Source organism: Melospiza melodia (assembly GCF_035770615.1).
Source record: "Melospiza melodia melodia isolate bMelMel2 chromosome 17 unlocalized genomic scaffold, bMelMel2.pri SUPER_17_unloc_1, whole genome shotgun sequence".
NCBI classification, from domain to species: Eukaryota; Metazoa; Chordata; class Aves; order Passeriformes; family Passerellidae; genus Melospiza; species Melospiza melodia.
Genome location: NW_026948502.1, coordinates 59,916 through 80,258, shown reverse-complemented (window position 1 = coordinate 80,258; position 20,343 = coordinate 59,916).

Sequence of the window (20,343 nt, the reverse complement as noted above, 5' to 3'; positions counted from 1 at the left end):
GGAGCTGCCTGTCCCCAAGGTGTCCCCAGGTGTCCCTCACCTGTCCCCAAGGTGTCCCCAGGTGTCCCTTACCTGTCCCCCAAGGTGTCCCTCACCCTATCCCTGTCTCTCCCAGGGTGTCCCCAGGGTGTCCCCAGGGTGTCCCCAAGGTGTCCCTGACCTGTCCCCAAGGTGTCCCCAGGTGTCCCCAAGGTGTCCCCAGGTGTCCCCAAGGTGTCCCCAAGGTGTCCCCAGGTGTCCCCAGGTGTCCCCAAGGTGTCCCCAGGTGTCCCTCACCTGTCCCCACGTGTCCCTCACCCTGTCCCTGGCTCTCCCAGGGTGTCCCCAAGGTGTCCCCAAGGTGTCCCTCACCTCTCCCCAGGTGTCCCCAGGTGTCCCTCACCTGTCCCCAAGGTGTCCCCAGGTGTCCCCAAGGTGTCCCCCAGGTGTCCCTCACCTGTCCCCAGGTGTCCCTGACTGCCCCCAAGGTGTCCCCCAGGTGTCCCTCACCTGTCCCCAGGTGTCCCTCACTGTCCCCTCCCCTTTCCAGGGCCACGCCCATCCCGCGGGAGCCGCCTGTCCCCAAGGTGTCCCCAGGTGTCCCTTACCTGTCCCCCAGGTGTCCCTCACCCTGTCCCTGTCTCTCCCAGGGTGTCCCCAAGGTGTCCCCAGGTGTCCCTCACCTGTCCCCAGGTGTCCCCAGGTGTCCCCAAGGTGTCCCCAGGTGTCCCTCACCTGTCCCCAGGTGTCCCTCACCCTGTCCCTGTCTCTCCCAGGGTGTCCCCAAGGTGTCCCTGACCTGTCCCCAAGGTGTCCCCAGGTGTCCCCAAGGTGTCCCCAAGGTGTTCCTGCCCCTGTTCCCAGGTGTCCCTCACCTGTCCCCAGGTGTCCCTGACTGTCCCCAAGGTGTCCCCAAGGTGTCCCTCACCTGTCTCCAGGTGTCCCTCACTGTCCCCTCCCCTTTCCAGGGCCACGCCCATCCCGCGGGAGCTGCCTGTCCCCAAGGTGTCCCCAGGTGTCCCTCACCTGTCCCCCAGGTGTCCCTCACCCTGTCCCTGTCTCTCCCAGGGTGTCCCCAGGTGTCCCCAAGGTGTCCCCCAGGTGTCCCTCACCTGTCCCCAGGTGTCCCTGACTGTCCCCAAGGTGTCCCCAGGTGTCCCTCACCTGTCCCCAGGTGTCCCTCACCTGTCCCCAAGGTGTCCCCAGGTGTCCCTGACTGTCCCCTCCCCTTTCCAGGGCCACGCCCATCCCCGGGAGCCGCCCCCTCCCCCCACGCTGCTGCTCTGGGGCTCCCGCGACGCCTTCCTGGACCCGCGCCTTGGCCCCGCCCACCTGCGCTGGCTCCGCCCCTCCGCCCGCCTCCGCCTCCTGACCGGCGCCTCCCATTGGCTGCCCGATGAGGCGCCCCGCCTCCTGGCCAAGCTGATTGGAGAGTTCCTGGGGGGAGGGGCCGAGGAGGGGTCGTAGCCACGCCCAGGATGGGGGGGAGGGGGGCGGGGCTGAGAGGGGGTGGGGGCTGGGAGGAGTTGGGGGGGGGGGGGGGCTCCCAACATCTGGATTGGGGATCCTGGTGGATGACGGAAGCCCCAACATCTGGATGGGGGACATAAACATCTGGATGAGGGTCCCAACATCTGGGTGGGGGCGCCAAGGTCGGGGGGGGGGGGGGGGCCCAACATCTGGAATGGGGGACCCCGGTGGAGTGATGGGACCCCCAACATCTGGATTGAGGACATGGAAATCTGGGTCAGGACCCCCAACATCTGGATGGGGAGAGACCCTGGGGGGTGATGGGACCCCCAACATCTGGACGAGAACTTCAGCATCTGGGCCGTGACCCCCCAAAGGTCAAGGGTGATAGGGTACCCTAACATCTGGAATGGGAACCTGAAAATTTGGGAGATGGCACCCCCAACGTCTGGAATGAGGACCTCGAAGTCTGGGTGGAGACTCCCAACATCTGGATGAGGACGTTGAATTTCGGGTCAGGACCCCAGCATCTGGAATGGGGAGACCCCAAAATTCCAGCGAGGGCCGCGCCTCTTCCGGGTTTGGGCGGTGCTTTGTTCTGATTATCCTCTCGTCTGCGTCAATCAATGCGCGTGGGTTCTTTGTTCTTATTGGTCTGCTCACCTGTCAATCAGGAGTCCAAGCCAATCATAGCATGGAGAGAGCGGGACGTTCCTGCTTGAACAGCAGCGCTTCCGCGCTTGGGCGGTGCTCGCTTCCGATTGGTCTCCGTGTGTGTCAATCAGCGCAATGGACCAATGAGAGCGCGGCATGCTGTGTGGGCGGGAAATGTGGCCGTGGCGCCTCAGTGTCACCAAATGTCCCCAAGGGCCCCCTCAGTGTCACCTCAGTGTCCCCAAGTGCCCTCTGTCACCTCAATGTCCCCAAATGTCCCCTCAGTGTCCCCAAATGTCCCCCAGTCTCCCTACAGTGCCCCCTCACACATGGAGGTGACACTGGGGGGACATTTGGGGACACTGAGGGGACAGTGAAGGGACAGGAGATGCCAGGAGGGAACAGAGGGGGGCCGGAGGTGACACTGAGGGGACACTGAGATGGCATTTGGTGGCAGGGGGTGACCCAGGGGACAGGAGGTGGCACTGAGGGGACACTGAGGGGACAGGAGGTGGCACTGAGGGGACATTTGGTGTCAGGAGGTGACACTGAGGGGACAGTGAGATGACATTTGGTGGCAGGGGGTGACCCAGGGGACAGGAGGTGGCACTGAGGGGACACTGAGGGGACACTGAGGGGACACTGAGGGGACAGGAGGTGGCACAGAGGGGACATTTGGTGCCATTTGGTGTCAGGAGGTGGCACCGAGGGGACAGTGAGGTGGCATTGGTGACGTTCGGAGGCAGGAGGTGGCACTGAGGGGACAGGAGGTGGCACTGAGGGGACAGGAGGTGACATTGATGTGACATTCGGTGACGTGTGGTGGCCGGGTCTGGCCGGGGCCGATAGCGCCCGGCTCTTCCTGTGGGGCCCTGGGGACATCCGGGGGTGGGGACAGGCTGGGGACACTGTGGGGACACTGTGGGGACACTGTGGGGACACTGTGGGGACAGGGACGGCCTGGGGACAGTGGGGACACTGTGGGGACACTGTGGGGACAGTGCCACCCCCCTTGGGGACAGGGACACCCTGGAGGCCACCTTGGGGACAGTGCCACCCTTGGGGACACCCTGGTGACAGTGACACCCTTGGGGACACCCTGGGGACAGTGCCACCCTTGGGGACAGTGCCACCCCTGGGGACACCTTGGTGACAGTGCCACCCTTGGGGACACCCTGGGGACAGTGCCACCCTTGGGGACACCCCCGTGACAGTGCCACCCCTGGGGACACCCCAGTGACAGTGCCACCCTTGGGGACACCCTGGGGACATCACAACCTTGGGGACACCTTGGGGACAGTGACAGCCCTTGGGGACACCTTGGTGACAGTGACAGCCCTTGGGGACACCCTGGGGACAGGGACACCCCTGGGGACACCTTGGGGACACCCTGGGGACACCTTGGGGACAGTGCCACCCTTGGGGACACCTTGGGGACACCCCTGGGGACACCTTGGGGACAGTGCCACCCCTGGGGACACCCTGGGGACAGTGCCACCCCTGGGGACACCTTGGTGACAGTGCCACCCCTGGGGACACCTTGGGGACAGTGCCACCCTTGGGGACACCTTGGGGACAGTGCCACCCCGGCCACCCCCCAGCTGGGGACAGTGACACTCCTGGTGCCACCTCCATTGGGACGAGGGGGAGGGGACACTGAGGCCACCAGGGCCACCACAGGGAGGGGACACCGAGGCCACATCCTGTCCCCCCCTTGTCCCCCGCGGGCGTTATCAGCGGGGACAGGGCTGGGGACACCGTTGGGGACATTGGGGACACAGTTGGGGACACAGTTGGGGACCCTGGGGACACCGTTGGGGACATTTGGGACACCATTGGGGACATTGGGGACGTTGGGGACATTGGGGACACCGTTGGGGACATTGGGGACAATGTACGGGAACATGGAGACGGCGCTGGACACGGCCTGGGCAGCCGGGGAAGGTAGGGCCACCGATGTCCCCAAAGTCACCTCAGTGTCACCTCCCCTGTCCTTGGTGTCACCTCCTTGTCCTGTCCCCTGTGTCACCTCAGTGTCACCTCCCCATCCTCAGTGTCACCTCCCCGTCACTGGTGTCACCTCCCTGTCCTTGGTGCCACCTCCCTGTCCTGTCCTCCATGTCACCTCAGTGTCACCTCCCTGTCCTTGGTGTCACCTCCCTGTCCTGTCCTTGGTGTCACTTCAGTGTCACCTCCCTGTCCTTGGTGTCACCTCCCCATCCTCAATGTCACCTCAGTGTCACCTTTCTGTCCCCAAGGCCACCTCAATGTCCCAAGTGTCACCTCCTCATCCTCGGTGTCACCTCCCTGTCCTGTCCCCAGTGTCACCTCAGTGTCACCTTCCCATCCTCAGTGTCACCTCCCTGTTCTTGGTGTCACCTCCCCATCCCCAATGTCACCTCAGTGTCACCTCCCTGTCCTCAGTGTCACCTTCCCTGTCCTTGGTGTCACCTCCCTGTCCTGTCCTCCATGTCACCTCAGTGTCACCTTCCTGTCCTTGGTGTCACCTCCCTGTCCTGTCCTTGGTGTCACCTCAGTGTCACCTCCCTGTCCTCGGTGTCACCTCCCTGTCCCCAATGTCACCTCAGTGTCACCTCCCCTGTCTTTGGTGTCACCTCCCTGTCCCATCCCCAGTGTCACCTCAGTGTCATCTTCTGTCCCCAGTGTCACCTCCCCGTCCTCAGTGTCACCTCAATGTCTTTGGTGTCACCTCCCTGTCCCATCCCCAGTGTCACCTCAGTGTCACCTCCCCTGTCCCCAATGCCACCTCAATGTCCCCAGTGTCACCTCCTCATCCTCGGTGTCACCTCCCTGTCCCATCCCCCCTGTCACTTCAGTGTCACCTCCCCTGTCCCCAATGCCACCTCAATGTCACCTCAATGTCCTGTCCCCAATGCCACCTCAATGTCCTTGGTGTCACCTCCCTGTCCCCAGTGTCACCTCCCCATCCTCGGTGTCACCTCCCTGTTCTTGGTGTCACCTCAATGTCACCTCCCCATCCTCCGTGTCCCCTCCGTGTCCCCTCCACATCCTGTCCCCAGGGTCACCTCCCTGTCCTCGGTGTCACCTCAATGTCCCCAGTGTCACCTCCTCGTCCTTGGTGTCACCTCCCTGTCCTGTCCATGTCACCTCAGTGACACCTTCCTGTTCTGTCCCCGGTGTCACCTCCCTGCCCTTGATGTCACCTCCCTGTCCTGTCCTCAATGTCACCTCCCTGTCCCCGGTGTCACCTCCCTTGTTCTGTCCCCAGTGTCACCTCCTTGTCTTTGGTGTCACCTTGGTGTCACCTCCCTGTCCCCAATGTCACCTCCCTGTCCTGTCCCCAGTGTCACCTCCCCGTCCCTGCTGTCACCTTACTGTCCTTGGTGTCACCTCCCTGTCCTGTCCTCCATGTCACCTCAGTGTCACCTCCCTGTCCTCGGTGTCACCTCCCTGTCCCCAATGTCACCTCAATGTCACCTCCCTGTCCTTGGTGTCACCTCCCTGTCCGGTCCCCAGTGTCACCTCAGTGTCACCTCCCTGTCCTGTCCCCAGTGTCACCTCAGTGTCACCTTCCTGTTCTGTCCCCGGTGTCACCTCCCTGCCCTTGATGTCACCTCCCCTGTCGTGTCCCCAATGTCACCTCCCTGTTCCCTGTATCACCTCAGTGTCACCTCCCCTGTCCTGTCCTCAATGTCACCTCCCTGTCCCCGGTGTCACCTCCCTTGTTCTGTCCCCAGTGTCACCTCCTTGTCTTTGGTGTCACCTTGGTGTCACCTCCCTGTCCCCAATGTCACCTCCCTGTCCTGTCCCCAGTGTCACCTCCCCGTCCCTGGTGTCACCTTACTGTCCTTGGTGTCACCTCCCTGTCCTGTCCTCCATGTCACCTCAGTGTCACCTCCCTGTCCTTGGTGTCACCTCCCTGTCCTGTCCTTGGTGTCACCTCAGTGTCACCTCCCCTGTCCTTGGTGTCACCTCCCCATCCTCAATGTCACCTCAGTGTCACCTCTCTGTCCCCAATGCCACCTCAATGTCCCAAGTGTCACCTCCTCATCCTCGGTGTCACCTCCCTGTCCTGTCCCCAGTGTCACCTCAGTGTCACCTTCCCATCCTCAGTGTCACCTCCCTGTCCTTGGTGTCACCTCAATGTCTTTGGTGTCACCTCCCTGTCCTGTCCTTGCTGTCACCTCAATGTCACCTCCCTGTCCTTGGTGTCACCTCCCCATCCCCAATGTCACCTCAGTGTCACCTCCCTGTCCTCAGTGTCACCTCCCCTGTCCTTGGTGTCACCTCCCTGTCCTGTCCTTGGTGTCACTTCAGTGTCACCTCCCTGTCCTTGGTGTCACCTCCCCATCCTCAATGTCACCTCAGTGTCACCTCCCCTGTCCTGTCCTCAATGTCACCTCCCTGTCCCCGGTGTCACCTCCCTTGTTCTGTCCCCAGTGTCACCTCCTTGTCTTTGGTGTCACCTTCCCATCCTCAGTGTCACCTCCCTGTCCTGTCCTTGGTGTCACTTCAGTGTCACCTTCCTGTCCTTGGTGTCACCTCCCCATCCTCAATGTCACCTCAGTGTCACCTCCCTGTCCTCGGTGTCACCTCCCTGTCCTTGGTGTCACCTTCCCTGTCCCGTCCCCAGTGTCACCTCAGTGTCACCTCCCCTGTCCCCAATGCCACCTCAATGTCACCTCTCTGTCCCCAATGTCGCCTCCCTGTCCTCGGTGTCACCTCCCCATCCTCGGTGTCACCTCCCTGTCCTGTCCCCAGTGTCACCTCATTGTCATCTTCTGTCCCTGGTGTCACCTCCCTGTCCTCGATGTCACCTCCCTGTGCTGTCCCCCAGTGTCACCTCAATGTCCCCAATGTCACCTCAACATCACCTCCCCATCCCCAATGTCACCTCAGTGTCACCTCCCTGTCCTTGGTGCCACCTCCCTGTCCCCAATGTCACCTCAGTGTCACCTCCCTGTCCTCGGTGTCACCTCCCCTGTCCTGTCCCCCAATGTCACCTTGATGTCACCTCCCTGTGTTTGGTGTCACCTCCATGTCCTCGGTGTCACCTCGCTGCCTTTGATGTCACCTCCCTTGTCCTGTCCCCAATGTCACCTCAGTGTCACCTCCATGTCCTCAGTGTCACCTCCCTGTCCTGTCCCCAGTGTCACCTCAGTGTCACCTCCCTGTCCCCGATGTCACTTCCCCGTCCCAGGTGACCAAAAGGTGTCCCCAGGGTGGGTGGTGGCACCTGGCAGCTGTCCCCAACCCCTTTTAGATGTCCCCAAACTGTCCTCAAGTGCCACCACCACTGTCCCCAACCCTTTTAGATGTCCCCAAGTGCCACCAGAACTGTCCCCAACCCTTCTAGATGTCCTCAAACCTGTCCCCAAGTGCCACCAGCGCTGTCCTCAGGTGCCACCACCACTGTCCCCAACCCCTTTAGATGCCCCCAAACCTGTCCCCAACCCCTCCAAATGCCCCCAAGTGCCATCGGTGATGTCCCCAACCCTTTTAGATGTCCCCAACCACTTTTAAATGTCCCCAAAGATGTCCCCAAGTGCCACCAGCTCTGTCCCCAACCCCTCCAACTGTCCCCAGATGCCACAACCACTGTCCCCAACCCCTTTAGATGTCCCCAAGTGCCACCAGAGGTGTCCCCAAAAGTGCCACTTTTAAATGTCCCCAAAGATGTCCCCAACCCTTTTAGATGTCCCCAAACCTGTCCCCAAGGCCCTTCAGATGTCCCCAGGTGCCACCAGAGGTGTCCCCAACCCCTTTAGATGTCCCCAGAGCTGTCCCCAAGTGCCACCAGCGCTGTCCCCAACCCCTTCAGATGTCCCCAGATGCCACAACCACTGTCCCCAACCCCTTTAGATGTCCCCAGGTGCCACCAGAGGTGTCCCCAACCCTTTAGATGTCCCCAGAGCTGTCCCCAAGTGCCACAACCACTGTCCCCAACCCCTTTAGATGTCCCCAAGTGCCACCAGAGGTGTCCCCAACCCCTCCAGATGTCCCCAGCTCTGTCCCCAAGTGCCACCAGCTCTGTGCCCAACCCCTCCAGATGTCCCCAAACCTGTCCCCAGACGTCCCCAGCGCTGTCCCCAAGTGCCACCAGCGCTGTCCCCAACCCCTTCAGATGTCCCCAGGTGCCACAACCACTGTCCCCAACCCCTTCAGATGTCCCCAGGTGCCACCAGAGGTGTCCCCAACCCCTCCAGATGTCCCCAAAGATGTCCCCAAGTGCCACCAGTGCTGTCCCCAACCCCTCCAGATGTCCCCAAACCTGTCCCCAACCCCTTCAGATGTCCCCAGATGCCACCAGAGGTGTCCCCAACCCCTCCAGATGTCCCCAACCCTGTCCCCATGTGCCCCCAGCTCTGTCCCCAAGTGCCACCCAAGTGTCCCCAACCCTCCAACTGTCCCCAGGTGCCACCAGCTCTGTCCCCAACCCCTTTAGATGTCCCCAAGTGCCACCAGAGGTGTCCCCAACCCCTCCAGATGTCCCCAAAGATGTCCCCAGGTGCCACCAGTGCTGTCCCCAACCCCTCCAGATGTCCCCAAACCTGTCCCCAACCCCTTCAGATGTCCCCAGATGCCACCAGAGGTGTCCCCAACCCCTCCAGATGTCCCCAAAGATGTCCCCAAGTGCCACCAGCGCTGTCCCCAACCCCTTCAGATGTCCCCAGGTGCCACAACCACTGTCCCCAACCCCTTTAGATGTCCCCAAGTGCCACCAGTGCTGTCCCCAACCCCTCCAGATGTCCCCAAAACCTGTCCCCAACCCCTTCAGATGTCCCCAAGGATGTCCCCAAGTGCCACCAGTGCTGTCCCCAACCCCTCCAGATGTCCCCAAACCTGTCGCCAGACCCCCCCAGCGCTGTCCCCAAGTGCCACCCGAGTGTCCCCGTGTCCCCCCCAGGCCGTCCCCACCCCCCCCCCCGACGAGGACCCCTACGAGCCCCTGGACCCCTCCCCCACCTCGGGACCCGCCAAGGGCCGCCCCTCCCCCCCGCGGGGACATCGGCGACCTCGGGGACCCCGCGGGTGACACCGAGGGTGGCCCTGGTGGCCCTGGTGGCCCTGGTGGCCCTGGCGGTGACGCTGCTGCTGCTGCTGGGGACGCTCGGGGCGCGGCGCAGTGAGTGCCAAATTTGGGGGAATTTGGGGGAATTTGGGGATTTTGAAGGGAAATTTTGGGATTTTTTAAAATTTTTTGGGATTTTTGGGGGATTTTTTTTTCAGAATTTTGTAGGGAAATTTTGGGATTTCTTTGGGGATTTTTTGTGGTTTTAAAGCAAAATTTTGGGACATTATTTGGATTTTTTGGGGATATTTTGGGGATTTTTGGGGATGTTTTTGAGGATTTTTAGGGATTTTGGGGGGAATTTTGGAGGATTTTGGGGGACTTTTGTGGACGTTTGGGGGATTTTTTTGGAATTTTTTGGAGCATTTTTGGGGTTTCTGTGGGAATATTTTAGGGAAATTTTGAGATTCTTTAAGGATTTTTGGGGTATTTTTGGGGACTGTTTTGGGGATTTTGGAGGAAATTTTTGGGGAGTTTTTTTTGGAGAATTTGGGAATTTTTGGGGATTTTTTGGGGATTTATTTGGGAATTTTTTTGAAATTTGAAGTTTTTTTTTTCTTTTTTGGGAATTTTTTGGGGATTTTGAGGGGAATTTCTGGTGAATTTTGGGGGATTTTTTTTTGAGTTTTGGGGGAGTTTATATTTTTTTAGGGAAATTTTGGGAATTTTGGTGAATTTTGGGGGATTTTTTTAGGAAAGTTTTTTTTTGGTAAATTTTAGTGGATTATTGGAGATTTTTTTTTCATTTTTTGGGATTTTTAAAAGAATTTTTTAGGGAAATTTTGGTATTTTTGGGGATTTCGGGAGGGGGATTTTTTGGGGAATTTTTGGGATTTTTTTTTTTTTATTTTTTTAGGCAACTCTTGGCCATTTTAAGGGATGATTTTCGGAGTTTTTGGGGGGAATTTTTGGGGAAAATTTGGGGATTGCTGGGAATTTTAAAAACACTTTTCAAGGGTTTTTTTTAGGGATTTTTAGGGAATTTTGGGGCTTTTTTAGGATTTTTTGGGTTTTCTCTCTGGGGACACCGAGGGTGGCACCGAGGGTGGCCCTGGTGGCCCTGGTGGCCCTGGTGGCCCTGGCGGTGACGCTGCTGCTGCTGCTGGGGACGCTCGGGGCGCGGCACAGTGAGTGCCAAATTTGGGGGAAATTTGGGGGAATTTCGGGGAATTTTGGGATTTTGGGGGTTTTTTTTTAAATTTTTTGGGAATTTTTAGGAAAATTTGGGGATTTTTGGGGATTTTTTTGGGATTTTGGGGCAACTTCGGGGAAGATTTTTGGGGGATTTTGGGGGAATTTTGGGGAGAATTTTGGAGGAATTTTGGGTGGTTTTGGGGACATTTGGGGGGAATTTGGGGCAATTTTGGGGGGGTTTGGGGGCTGTTTTGGGGGGAATTCGGGGGCGATTTGGGGGGAATTTTGGGTGGATTTTGGGGGTTTCAGGGGTTTTGGGAGGAATTTTTGGGGGCATTTTGCAGAGATTTTGGGGGATTTTTGGGGGTTTTGGGGGAATTTGGGGACATTTTGGGGGTTTGGGGCAATGTCCCCAAAATGTCCCCTCGGTGTCCCCTCGGTGTCCCCTCAGTCTCTGAGCTGGAGGCCGCCCTGGAGGCCGAGAAGGCGAAGGAGCCGCCACCAACGGCGGGTGGGTGTCACCGGTCCTTGTCACTGTCACCGTCACTGTCACTGTCACTGTCACTGTATCACTGTCACCTGTCACTGTGTCATTGTCACCTGTCCTTATCACTGTCACTGTCACTGTCACTGTCACTGTCACTGTCACTGTCACTGTATCACTGTCACCTGTCACTGTCACTGTGTCATTGTCACCTGTCCTTATCACTGTCACTGTCATTGTCACTGTCACTGTCACTGTCACTGTCACCTGTCACTGTCACTGTGTCATTGTCACCTGTCCTTATCACTGTCACTGTCACTGTCACTGTCATTGTCACTGTCACTGTCACTGTCACTGTCACTGTCACCTGTCCTTGTCTCTGTCACTGTCACCTGTCACTGTCACTGTCACTGTCACTGTCACTGTGTCACTGTGTCACTGTCACCTGTCCTTGTCACTGTCACTGTCATTGTCACCTGTCCTTGTCACCTGTCCCAGTGTCACCTGTTACCTGTCCTTGTCATTGTCACTGTCACTGTCACTGTCATTGTCACCTGTCCTTGTCACTGTCACTGTCATTGTCACCTGTCACTGTCACTGTCACCTGTCACTGTCACCTCTCCTTGTCACTGTCACTGTCACTGTCACTGTCACTGTCATTGTCACTGTCACTGTCACCGTCACTGTCACCTGTCCTTGTCACTGTCCTTGTCACTGTCATTGTCACTGTCACCTGTCCTTGTCACTGTCACCTGTCCATTGTCACCTGTCACCTGTCCCAGTGTCACCTGTCCTTGTCTCTGTCACTGTCACTGTCACTGTCACCTGTCCTTGTCACTGTCCCAGTGTCACCTGTCCTTGTCACTGTCACCTGTCCCTGTGTCACCTGTCCTTGTCACTGTCCTTGTCACTGTCACGTGTCCATTGTCACCTGTCCCCTCCCAGTGTCACCTGTCCCTGTGTCACCTGTCCCTGTCCCAGTGTCACCTGTCCCTGTGTCAACTGTCCCCTCCCAGTGTCACCTGTCCCTTCCTGGTGTCACCTGTCCCTGGGTGTCACCTGTCCCTGTCCCTGTCACCCGTCCCCTCCCAGTGTCACCTCCCTGCCCTCAGTGTCCCCCTGTCCCCGTGTCCCCTCCCGCCGTTGTCACCTCCCCGCTCTACACTGAGCCCCGTGACCATCCCTGGTGGCCACCGAGCAGCTCCTGGTGGCCCCCACCGTGTCCCCAACCCCTCCCGTGTCCCCTCAGTGTCCCCTCATTGTCCCCCCATTGTCCCCTCAGTGTCCCCCCATTGTCCCCTCATTGTCCCCCCATTGTCCCCCCATTGTCCCCTCATTGTCCCCCCATTGTCCCCTCAGTGTCCCCCCATTGTCCCCTCAGTGTCCCCCCATTGTCCCCCCATTGTCCCCCCATTGTCCCCTCAGTGTCCCCTCAGTGTCCCCTCAGTGTCCCCCCATTGTCCCCTCATTGTCCCCTCAGTGTCCCCTCAGTGTCCCCCCATTGTCCCCTCAGTGTCCCCCCATTGTCCCCTCAGTGTCCCCTCAGTGTCCCCTCAGTGTCCCCTCATTGTCCCCTCATTGTCCCCTCAGTGTCCCCTGATTGTCCCCTCGGTGTCCCCCTCAGTGTCCCCTCCATTGTCCCCTCAGTGTCCCCTCAGTGTCCCCCCATTGTCCCCCATTGTCCCCCCATTGTCCCCTCAGTGTCCCCTCAGTGTCCCCTCAGTGTCCCCCCATTGTCCCCCCATTGTCCCCTCAGTGTCCCCTCAGTGTCCCCCCATTGTCCCCTCATTGTCCCCTCGGTGTCCCTCCATTGTTCCCCCATTGTCCCCTCGGTGTCCCCTCAGTGTCCCCTGATTGTCCCCTCGGTGTCCCCTCAGTGTCCCCTCCATTGTCCCCTCAGTGTCCCCTCAGTGTCCCCCCATTGTCCCCTCAGTGTCCCCTCAGTGTCCCCCCATTGTCCCCTCAGTGTCCATCTCCTTCATTCTCAACACTGGCCACTACATGGTGGCCACTGGGCAGCTCCTGGTGGCCCCCACCGTGTCCCCAACCCCTCCTGTGTCCCCTCAGTGTCCCCTCAGTGTCCCCTCAGTGTCCCCTCGGTGTCCCCTCATTGTCCCCTCAGTGTCCCCTCAGTGTCCATCCCCTCCCTGCTCTACACTGAGCTCCATGGTCATCTCCTGATGGCCACCAACCAACTCCTGATGGCCATGGCCATCTCCTGGTGGCCATGGCCATCTCCTGGTGGCCCCCAACCAACTCCTGATGGCCATGGTCATCTCCTGGTGGCCCCCAACCAACTCCTGATGGCCATGGCCATCTCCTGGTGGCCCCCAACCAACTCCTGATGGCCATGGTCATCTCCTGATGGCCACCAACCAACTCCTGATGGCCATGGTCATCTCCTGGTGGCCCCCAACCAACTCCTGATGGCCATGGTCATCTCCTGATGGCCACCAACCAACTCCTGGTGGCCACCAACCAACTCCTGGTGACCATGGTCATCTCCTGGTGGCCACCAACCAATTCCTGATGGCCATGGTCATCTCCTGGTGGCCACCAACCAACTCCTGGTGACCATGGTCATCTCCTGGTGGCCCCCAACCATCTCCTGGTGGCCATGGCCATCTCCTGACGGCCACCGCGTGTCCCCGCAGCGTCGCCCTGGTTCCTGCTCTACAACCAGCACCACTCGGGCTGCGTGGTGGCCTCGGGCCAGTGGCTCTCGCTGTCCCTCTGCGACCCCTCCTCTCCGTCGCAGCGCTGGCAGTGGCTGCCCGGGGCTCTCCTGCGCCACGCGGGCACCGGGCTCTGCGCGGGCGCCACCCGGGACGCCCCCGCCGCCTTGGTGGCGCTGCGGCCGTGCCAGGCGGGCTCGCGGCTGCAGCGCTGGGGCTGCGCCCGGGGGGCTCTGCTGGGCCTGGCCGGGACCTCCCTGCACTTCAACTTCGGCCACGAGCGCCAGCGGCGGGTGCTGCTCTACCCGGGCACCGGCAACTGGAGCCGCTGGCTGGCGCACGGCTCCGACCGCGACGTCTGCTCCAAGGCCCGTGAGTGAGTTTTCTGAAATTTTCAAAAATTTTCCCAGGTTTTCCCAATTTTTTCCCATTTTTTCCCAGTATTTTCCCCAATTTTTCACAATTTTCCCCGAATTTTTGGGAAATTTGGGAAAAGGGCAACTGGAGCCGCTGGCTGGCGCACGGCTCCGACCGCGACGTCTGCTCCAAGGCCCGTGAGTCAATGTTCCGAAATTTTCAAAAATTTTCCCAGGTTTTCCCAATTTTGTCCCATTTTTTCCCACTTTTCCCACATTTCCCCCAATTTTTTCCCAAATTTCCCCCAAATTTTTCCCAATTTTCTCACAATTTCTGCCAATATTTTCCCAATATTTCCAAATTTTCCCAGATTTTCCCCCAATTTTTCCCCAGATTTTTTCCCCAAATTTCCCCCATTTTTTTCAAAGTTTCCTCAAAATTTTCCCCATTTCCCACCCAATTTTACCCGAATTTTTGGAAATTTGGGAAAAGGGTAACTCGAGCCGCTGGCTGGCGCACGGCTCCGACCGCGACGTCTGCTCCAAGGCCCGTGAGTGAGTTTTCTGAAATTTTCACAAATTTTCCCAAGTTTTCCCAATTTTTTCCCAGTATTTTTCCCAATTTTTCCCAATTTTCCCCCCATTTTTCACAATTTTCCCCAAATCTTTGGGAAATTTGGGCACCGGCAACTGGAGCCGCTGGCTGGCGCACGGCTCCGACCGCGACGTCTGCTCCAAGGCCCGTGAGTCAATTTTCACAAATTTTCCCCAAGTTTTCCCCAATTTTCCTGATTTTTTTCCAGATTTTCCTAAAATTTTCCCCATTTTTTTCCAAATTTTCCCCCAATTTTTCTGCAATTTTCCCAAATTTTCCCTATAATTTTCCCCATTTTCCCCCACCATTTTCCCCAGTATTTTCCTAAGTTTTTCCAGGTTTTCAAAAATTTTCCCCAAGTTTTCTCCAAATTTTCACAGATTTTGCCCAAGTTTTCTTAAGTAATTTCCCCGAATTTTCCCTATTTTTTCATAAATTATTTTCTCAGATTATTTCCTCAATATTTTCCCAGCTTTCCCAGATTTTCCCCAAAATTTCCCCAGTTTTCACCAATTTTTCCCCAATTTTTTGGGAAATTTGGGAAAAGGGGAACTGGAGCCGCTGGCTGGCGCACGGCTCCGACCGCGACGTCTGCTCCAAGGCCCGTGAGTCAGTTCTCTGAAGTTTTTCCCAATTTTTCCAATTTCCCCCCATTTTTTCCCAGTATTTCCAATTTTTTTCTAATTTTTCCTCTTTTTTTCCCTAATTTTCCCCAATTTTTTCCCAAATTTTCTCCCAATTTGCTACAAAATTTCCCACATTTTCCCCAAATTTTTCTCTTTTTTCTGCCAAATTTTCCCCTATATTCCCCTAATTTTTTTCAACAATTTTCCCAGGGTTTCCCTCATTTTTCCCCAAATTTTCCCCAATTTCCCCAATTATTTTCTGTAATTTTCCCCAATTTTTCACTAATTTTCCCCAATTTTCCCAAATTTTCTGCAAGTTCTCCAACATTTTTTTGCAAATTTTCCCAAATTTTTACACATGTCCCCAAATTTTCTCCAGTTTTCCCACACTTTTCCTGAATTTTTCTCATTTTCCCCATTCTGACCCAATTTAGGATTTTCTCCATCCCAACCCCAAATTTTTGGGGATTTTTTCCCAAATCTTTAAGATTTCCCCATTCTGACCCCAATTTTTTCGTGATTTTCCCCATTTTTATCCCAATTTTTTTGGATTTTCCCCGTTCTGACCCTTTTATTTTTTATTATTTTCCCCAATTTTTTTGGATTTTTCCCCATTTTGACCCAGTTTTTTTTGATTTTTCCCCATTTTGACCCAAATTTTGTTTTTTTCGCCCCAGATCTCCTGCCCTGCTCGCAGGGTTGGGTGTTTTTCCGCCGTTCCTGTTATTTCTTCTCCTCCTTCGCCGCCTCCTGGGACAATTCCAGAACTTTCTGCTGGGCCCTGGGCGCGCGCCTGCTCGAGGTCGACGACGGCGAGGAGAAGGTGAGGCCAAAAATCCCCAAAAAATCCCAAAAAATGTCCCAAATTTGCCATAAATCTCATAAATTCTGGGAATATAAAAAATCCAAAAAATCCCTAAAAAATAAAAAAAAAATCCCCCCAAAAAATCCCCCCCTCCCCAACCCAAATATCCCAAATTTGCCATAAATCTCATTAATTCTGGGAATATTAAAAAAAAAAAAAATCCAAAAAATATCAAAAAAAAATCCCCCCAAAAAAATCCCCAAAAATATCCCAATTTCCTATAAATCTCATAAATTCTGGAAATATCAAAAATTTTTTTTAAATGGCCAAAAATCCCCAAAAAATTCCCCAAAAAATCCTCAAAAAATCCCCAAAAAATCCCCCAAAAATTCCAAATTTCCCATAAATCTCATAAATTCTAGGAATATTTTTAAAATTGCCAAAAATCCCAAAGAAATCCCCCAAAAATCCCCCAAAAATCCCAAATTTGCCATAAATCTCATAAATTCTGAAAATATCAAAAATATAAAAAATCGCCAAAAATCCCCCAAAAATTCCCCAAAAATCCTCAAAAATCCCCAAAAATTCCCCCCAAAAATTCCCCCCAAAAATTCCAAATTTCCCCTAGATCTCATAAATTCTGGAAATGTCAAAAATCCATAAATCCCCCCCAAAATCCCAGATTTCCCCTAAATCCCAGAAATAGAAAAAAATCCATACTGGTCCATACTGGTCTATACTGGTCCATACTGGTTTATCCCAGTCCATACTGGTGCATACTGGTTTATCCTGGTTATCCCAGTCCATACTGGTTTATACTGGTCTGTGCTGGTCCATACTGGTTTATAATGATCCATATTGGTCTATACTGGTTTATACTGGTCCATACTGGCCCATACTGGCCCATACTGGCCCATACCAGTTTATAATGATCCATACTGGTCCATACTGGTCCGTACTGGTTTATACTGGTCCATACTGGTCCCTACTGGTCTATACTAGTTTATAATGATCCATACTGGTCCATACTGGTCCGTACTGGTTTATCCCAGTCCGTATTGGTTTATACCGGTTTGTATTTCCCTGTACTGGTTTATACTGGTCCATACTGGTTTATACTGGTCCATACTGCTCCATATTGGTCTGTACTGGTTTATACTGGTCCATACTGGTTTATCCCAGTCCATACTGGTCTATATCAGTCCATACTGGTCCATACTGGTTTATACTGGTCCATACTCATTTATAATGGTCTGTACTGGTCCATACTGGTTTATCCCAGTCCATACTGGTCACCAGTCCATACTGGTCCATACTGGTTTATATTGGTCCATACTGGTTTATATTGGTCCATACTGGTCCGTACTGGTCCGTACTGGTCCATACTGGTATAAACTGATCCATACTGGTCCATACTGGTCCATACTGGTCCGTACTGCTCCATACGGGGTCCGTACTGGTCCATACCGGTCCATACTGGTCTGTACTGGTCCGTATTGGTTTATAATGATCCGTACTGGTCCATACTGGTTTATACTGGTTTATACTGGTCCATACTGGTCCGTACTGGTTTATACTGGCCCGTACTGGTCCATACTGATCCATACTGGTCCATACTGGTTTATCCCAGTCCATACCGGTCCACACTGGTCCATACTGGTCTATATCAGTCCGTACTGGTCCGTACTGGTCCATACTGGTCCATACTGGTCCGTACTGGTCCCTACTGGTCCCTACTGGTTTATACTGGTCCCTACTGGTCCCTACTGGTTTATACTGGTCCGTACTGGTCCGCACCGGTTGCAGGCCCTGGTCCAGGCCCAGCTCCGGGGCCCGTCCTGGCTCGGGATCCGCGACAGCGACCGGGAGGGGACCTGGAGCCGCGGGGACGGCACCGACCTGGGGACACCGCACAGGTTTGGGGTTTTATGGGGTCATTTATGGGGTTTTTGGGGTCATTTATGGGGTTTTGGGATAATTTATGGGATTTTTGGGGTCATTTGTGGGATTTTTATGGGATTTTTGGGGGTTATTTTTGGGGTCATTTATGTGGGTTTTGGGGTCATTTATGGGACCTGGAGCCGCGGGGACGGCACCGCCCTGGGGACACCCCACAGGTCTGGGGTTTTTATGGGATTTTTGGGGTCATTTATGGGGGTTTTGGGATTTTTATGGGATTTTTGGGGTCGTTTTTGGGGTCATTTATGGGATTTTTATGGGATTTTTGGGGTCATTTATGGGATATTTGGGGTCATTTATGGGACCTGGAGCCGCAGGGACGGCACCGCCCTGGGGACACCGGACAGGTTTGGGGGTTTATGGGGTTTTGGGGTTTTGGGGGTGATTTATGGGGGTTTTGGGGTAATTTATGGGATATTTGGGGTCATTTATGGGGTTTTGGGGTCATTTTTGGGGTCATTTATGGGATATTTGGGGTCGTATTTGGGGTCATTTATGGGACCTGGAGCCGCGGGGACGGCACCGACCTGGGGACACCGGAAAGGTTTGGGGTTTTATGGGGTCATTTATGGGGTTTTTGGGATTTATGGGGTTTTGGGATAATTTATGGGATTTTTGGGATCATTTTTGGGGTCATTTATAGGATTTTTGGGGTCATTTTTGGGGTCATTTATGGGATATTTGGGGTCGTTTATGGGACCTGGAGCTGCGGGGACGGCACCGCCCTGGGGACACCCCACAGGTCTGGGGTTTTTATGGGGTTTTGGGGACATTTATGGGGGTTTTGGGATTTTTATGGGATTTTTGGGGTCATTTATGGGGGTTTTGGGATTTTTGGGATCATTTTTGGGGTCATTTATGGGATTTTTGGGGTCATTTTTGGGGTCATTTATGGGATATTTGGGGTCATTTATGGGACCTGGAGCCGCGGGGGACGGCACCGCCCTGGGGACATGGGACAGGTTTGGGGTTTTTATGGGGTCACTTGTGGGGTTTTTATGGGGTTTTGGGGTAATTTATGGGATACTTGGGGTCATTTTTGGGGTCATTTATGGGGTTTTGGGGTCATTTTTGGGGTCATTTATGGGATATTTGGGGTCGTATTTGGGGTCATTTATGGGACCTGGAGCCGTGGGGACGGCACCGCCCTGGGGACACGGGACAGGTTTGGGGACATTTGTGGGGTTTTTGGGGTCATTTATGGGATTTTTGGGGTCATTTATGGGATTTTGGGATAATTGATGGGATTTTTATGGGATTTTTTGGGTCATTTATGGGATTTTTATGGGATTTTTGGGGTCATTTATGGGATATTTGGGGTCATTTATGGGACCTGGAGCCGCGGGGACGGCACCGCCCAGGGGACACCCCACAGGTCTGGGGTTTTTATGGGATTTTGGGGTCATTTTGGGGTCATTTATGGGATTTTTGGGGTCATTTATGGGATTTTTGGGGTCATTTATGGGCGTTTTGGAATTTTTATGGGATTTTTGGGGTCGTTTTTGGGGTCATTTATGGGATTTTTATGGGAGTTTTGGGGTCATTTATGGGACCTGGAGCCGCGGGGACGGCACCGCCCTGGGGACACCCCACAGGTCTGGGGGTTTTATGGGATTTTGGGGTCATTTTGGGGTCATTTATGGGATTTTGGGATTTTTATGGGATTTTTGGGATCATTTTTGGGGTCATTTATGGGATATTTGGGGTCATTTATGGGACCTGGAGCCGCGGGGACGGCACCACCCTGGGGACATGGGACAGGTTTGGGGTTTTTATGGGGTCACTTGTGGGGTTTTTATGGATTTTTGGTGTAATTTATGGGATTTTGGGGTTTTGGGGGTCATTTATGGGATTTTTGGGGTCATTTTTGGGGTCATTTATGGGATATTTGGGGTCATTTATGGGACCTGGAGCCGCGGGGACGGCACCGCCCTGGGGACACCCCACAGGTCTGGGGTTTTATGGGGGTTTTCGGGAAAATTTATGGGATTTTTATGGGATGTTTGGGGTAATTTATGGGATTTTGGGATAATTTATGGGATTTTTATGGGATTTTTGGGGTAATTTATGGAATATTTGGGGTCATTTGTGGGATTTTTATGGGATTTTTGGGGTTATTTTTGGGGTCATTTATGTGGGTTTTGGGGTCATTTATGGGACCTGGAGCCGCGGGGACGGCACCGCCCTGGGGACACCCCACAGGTCTGGGGTTTTATGGGATTTTGGGATTTTGGGGTCATTTATGGGATTTTTGGGGTCATTTATGGGGGTTTTGGGATTTTTATGGGATTTTTGGGGTCGTTTTTGGGGTCATTTATGGGATTTTTATGGGAGTTTTGGGGTCATTTTTGGGGTCATTTATGGGATATTTGGGGTCATTTATGGGACCTGGAGCCGCGGGGACGGCACCGCCCTGGGGACATGGGACAGGTTTGGGGTTTTATGGGGTCACTTGTGGGGTTTTTATGGGATTTTTGGTGTAATTTATGGGATTTTGGGGGCTTTGGGGTCATTTATGGGATTTTTATGGGATTTTTGGGGTCATTTATGGA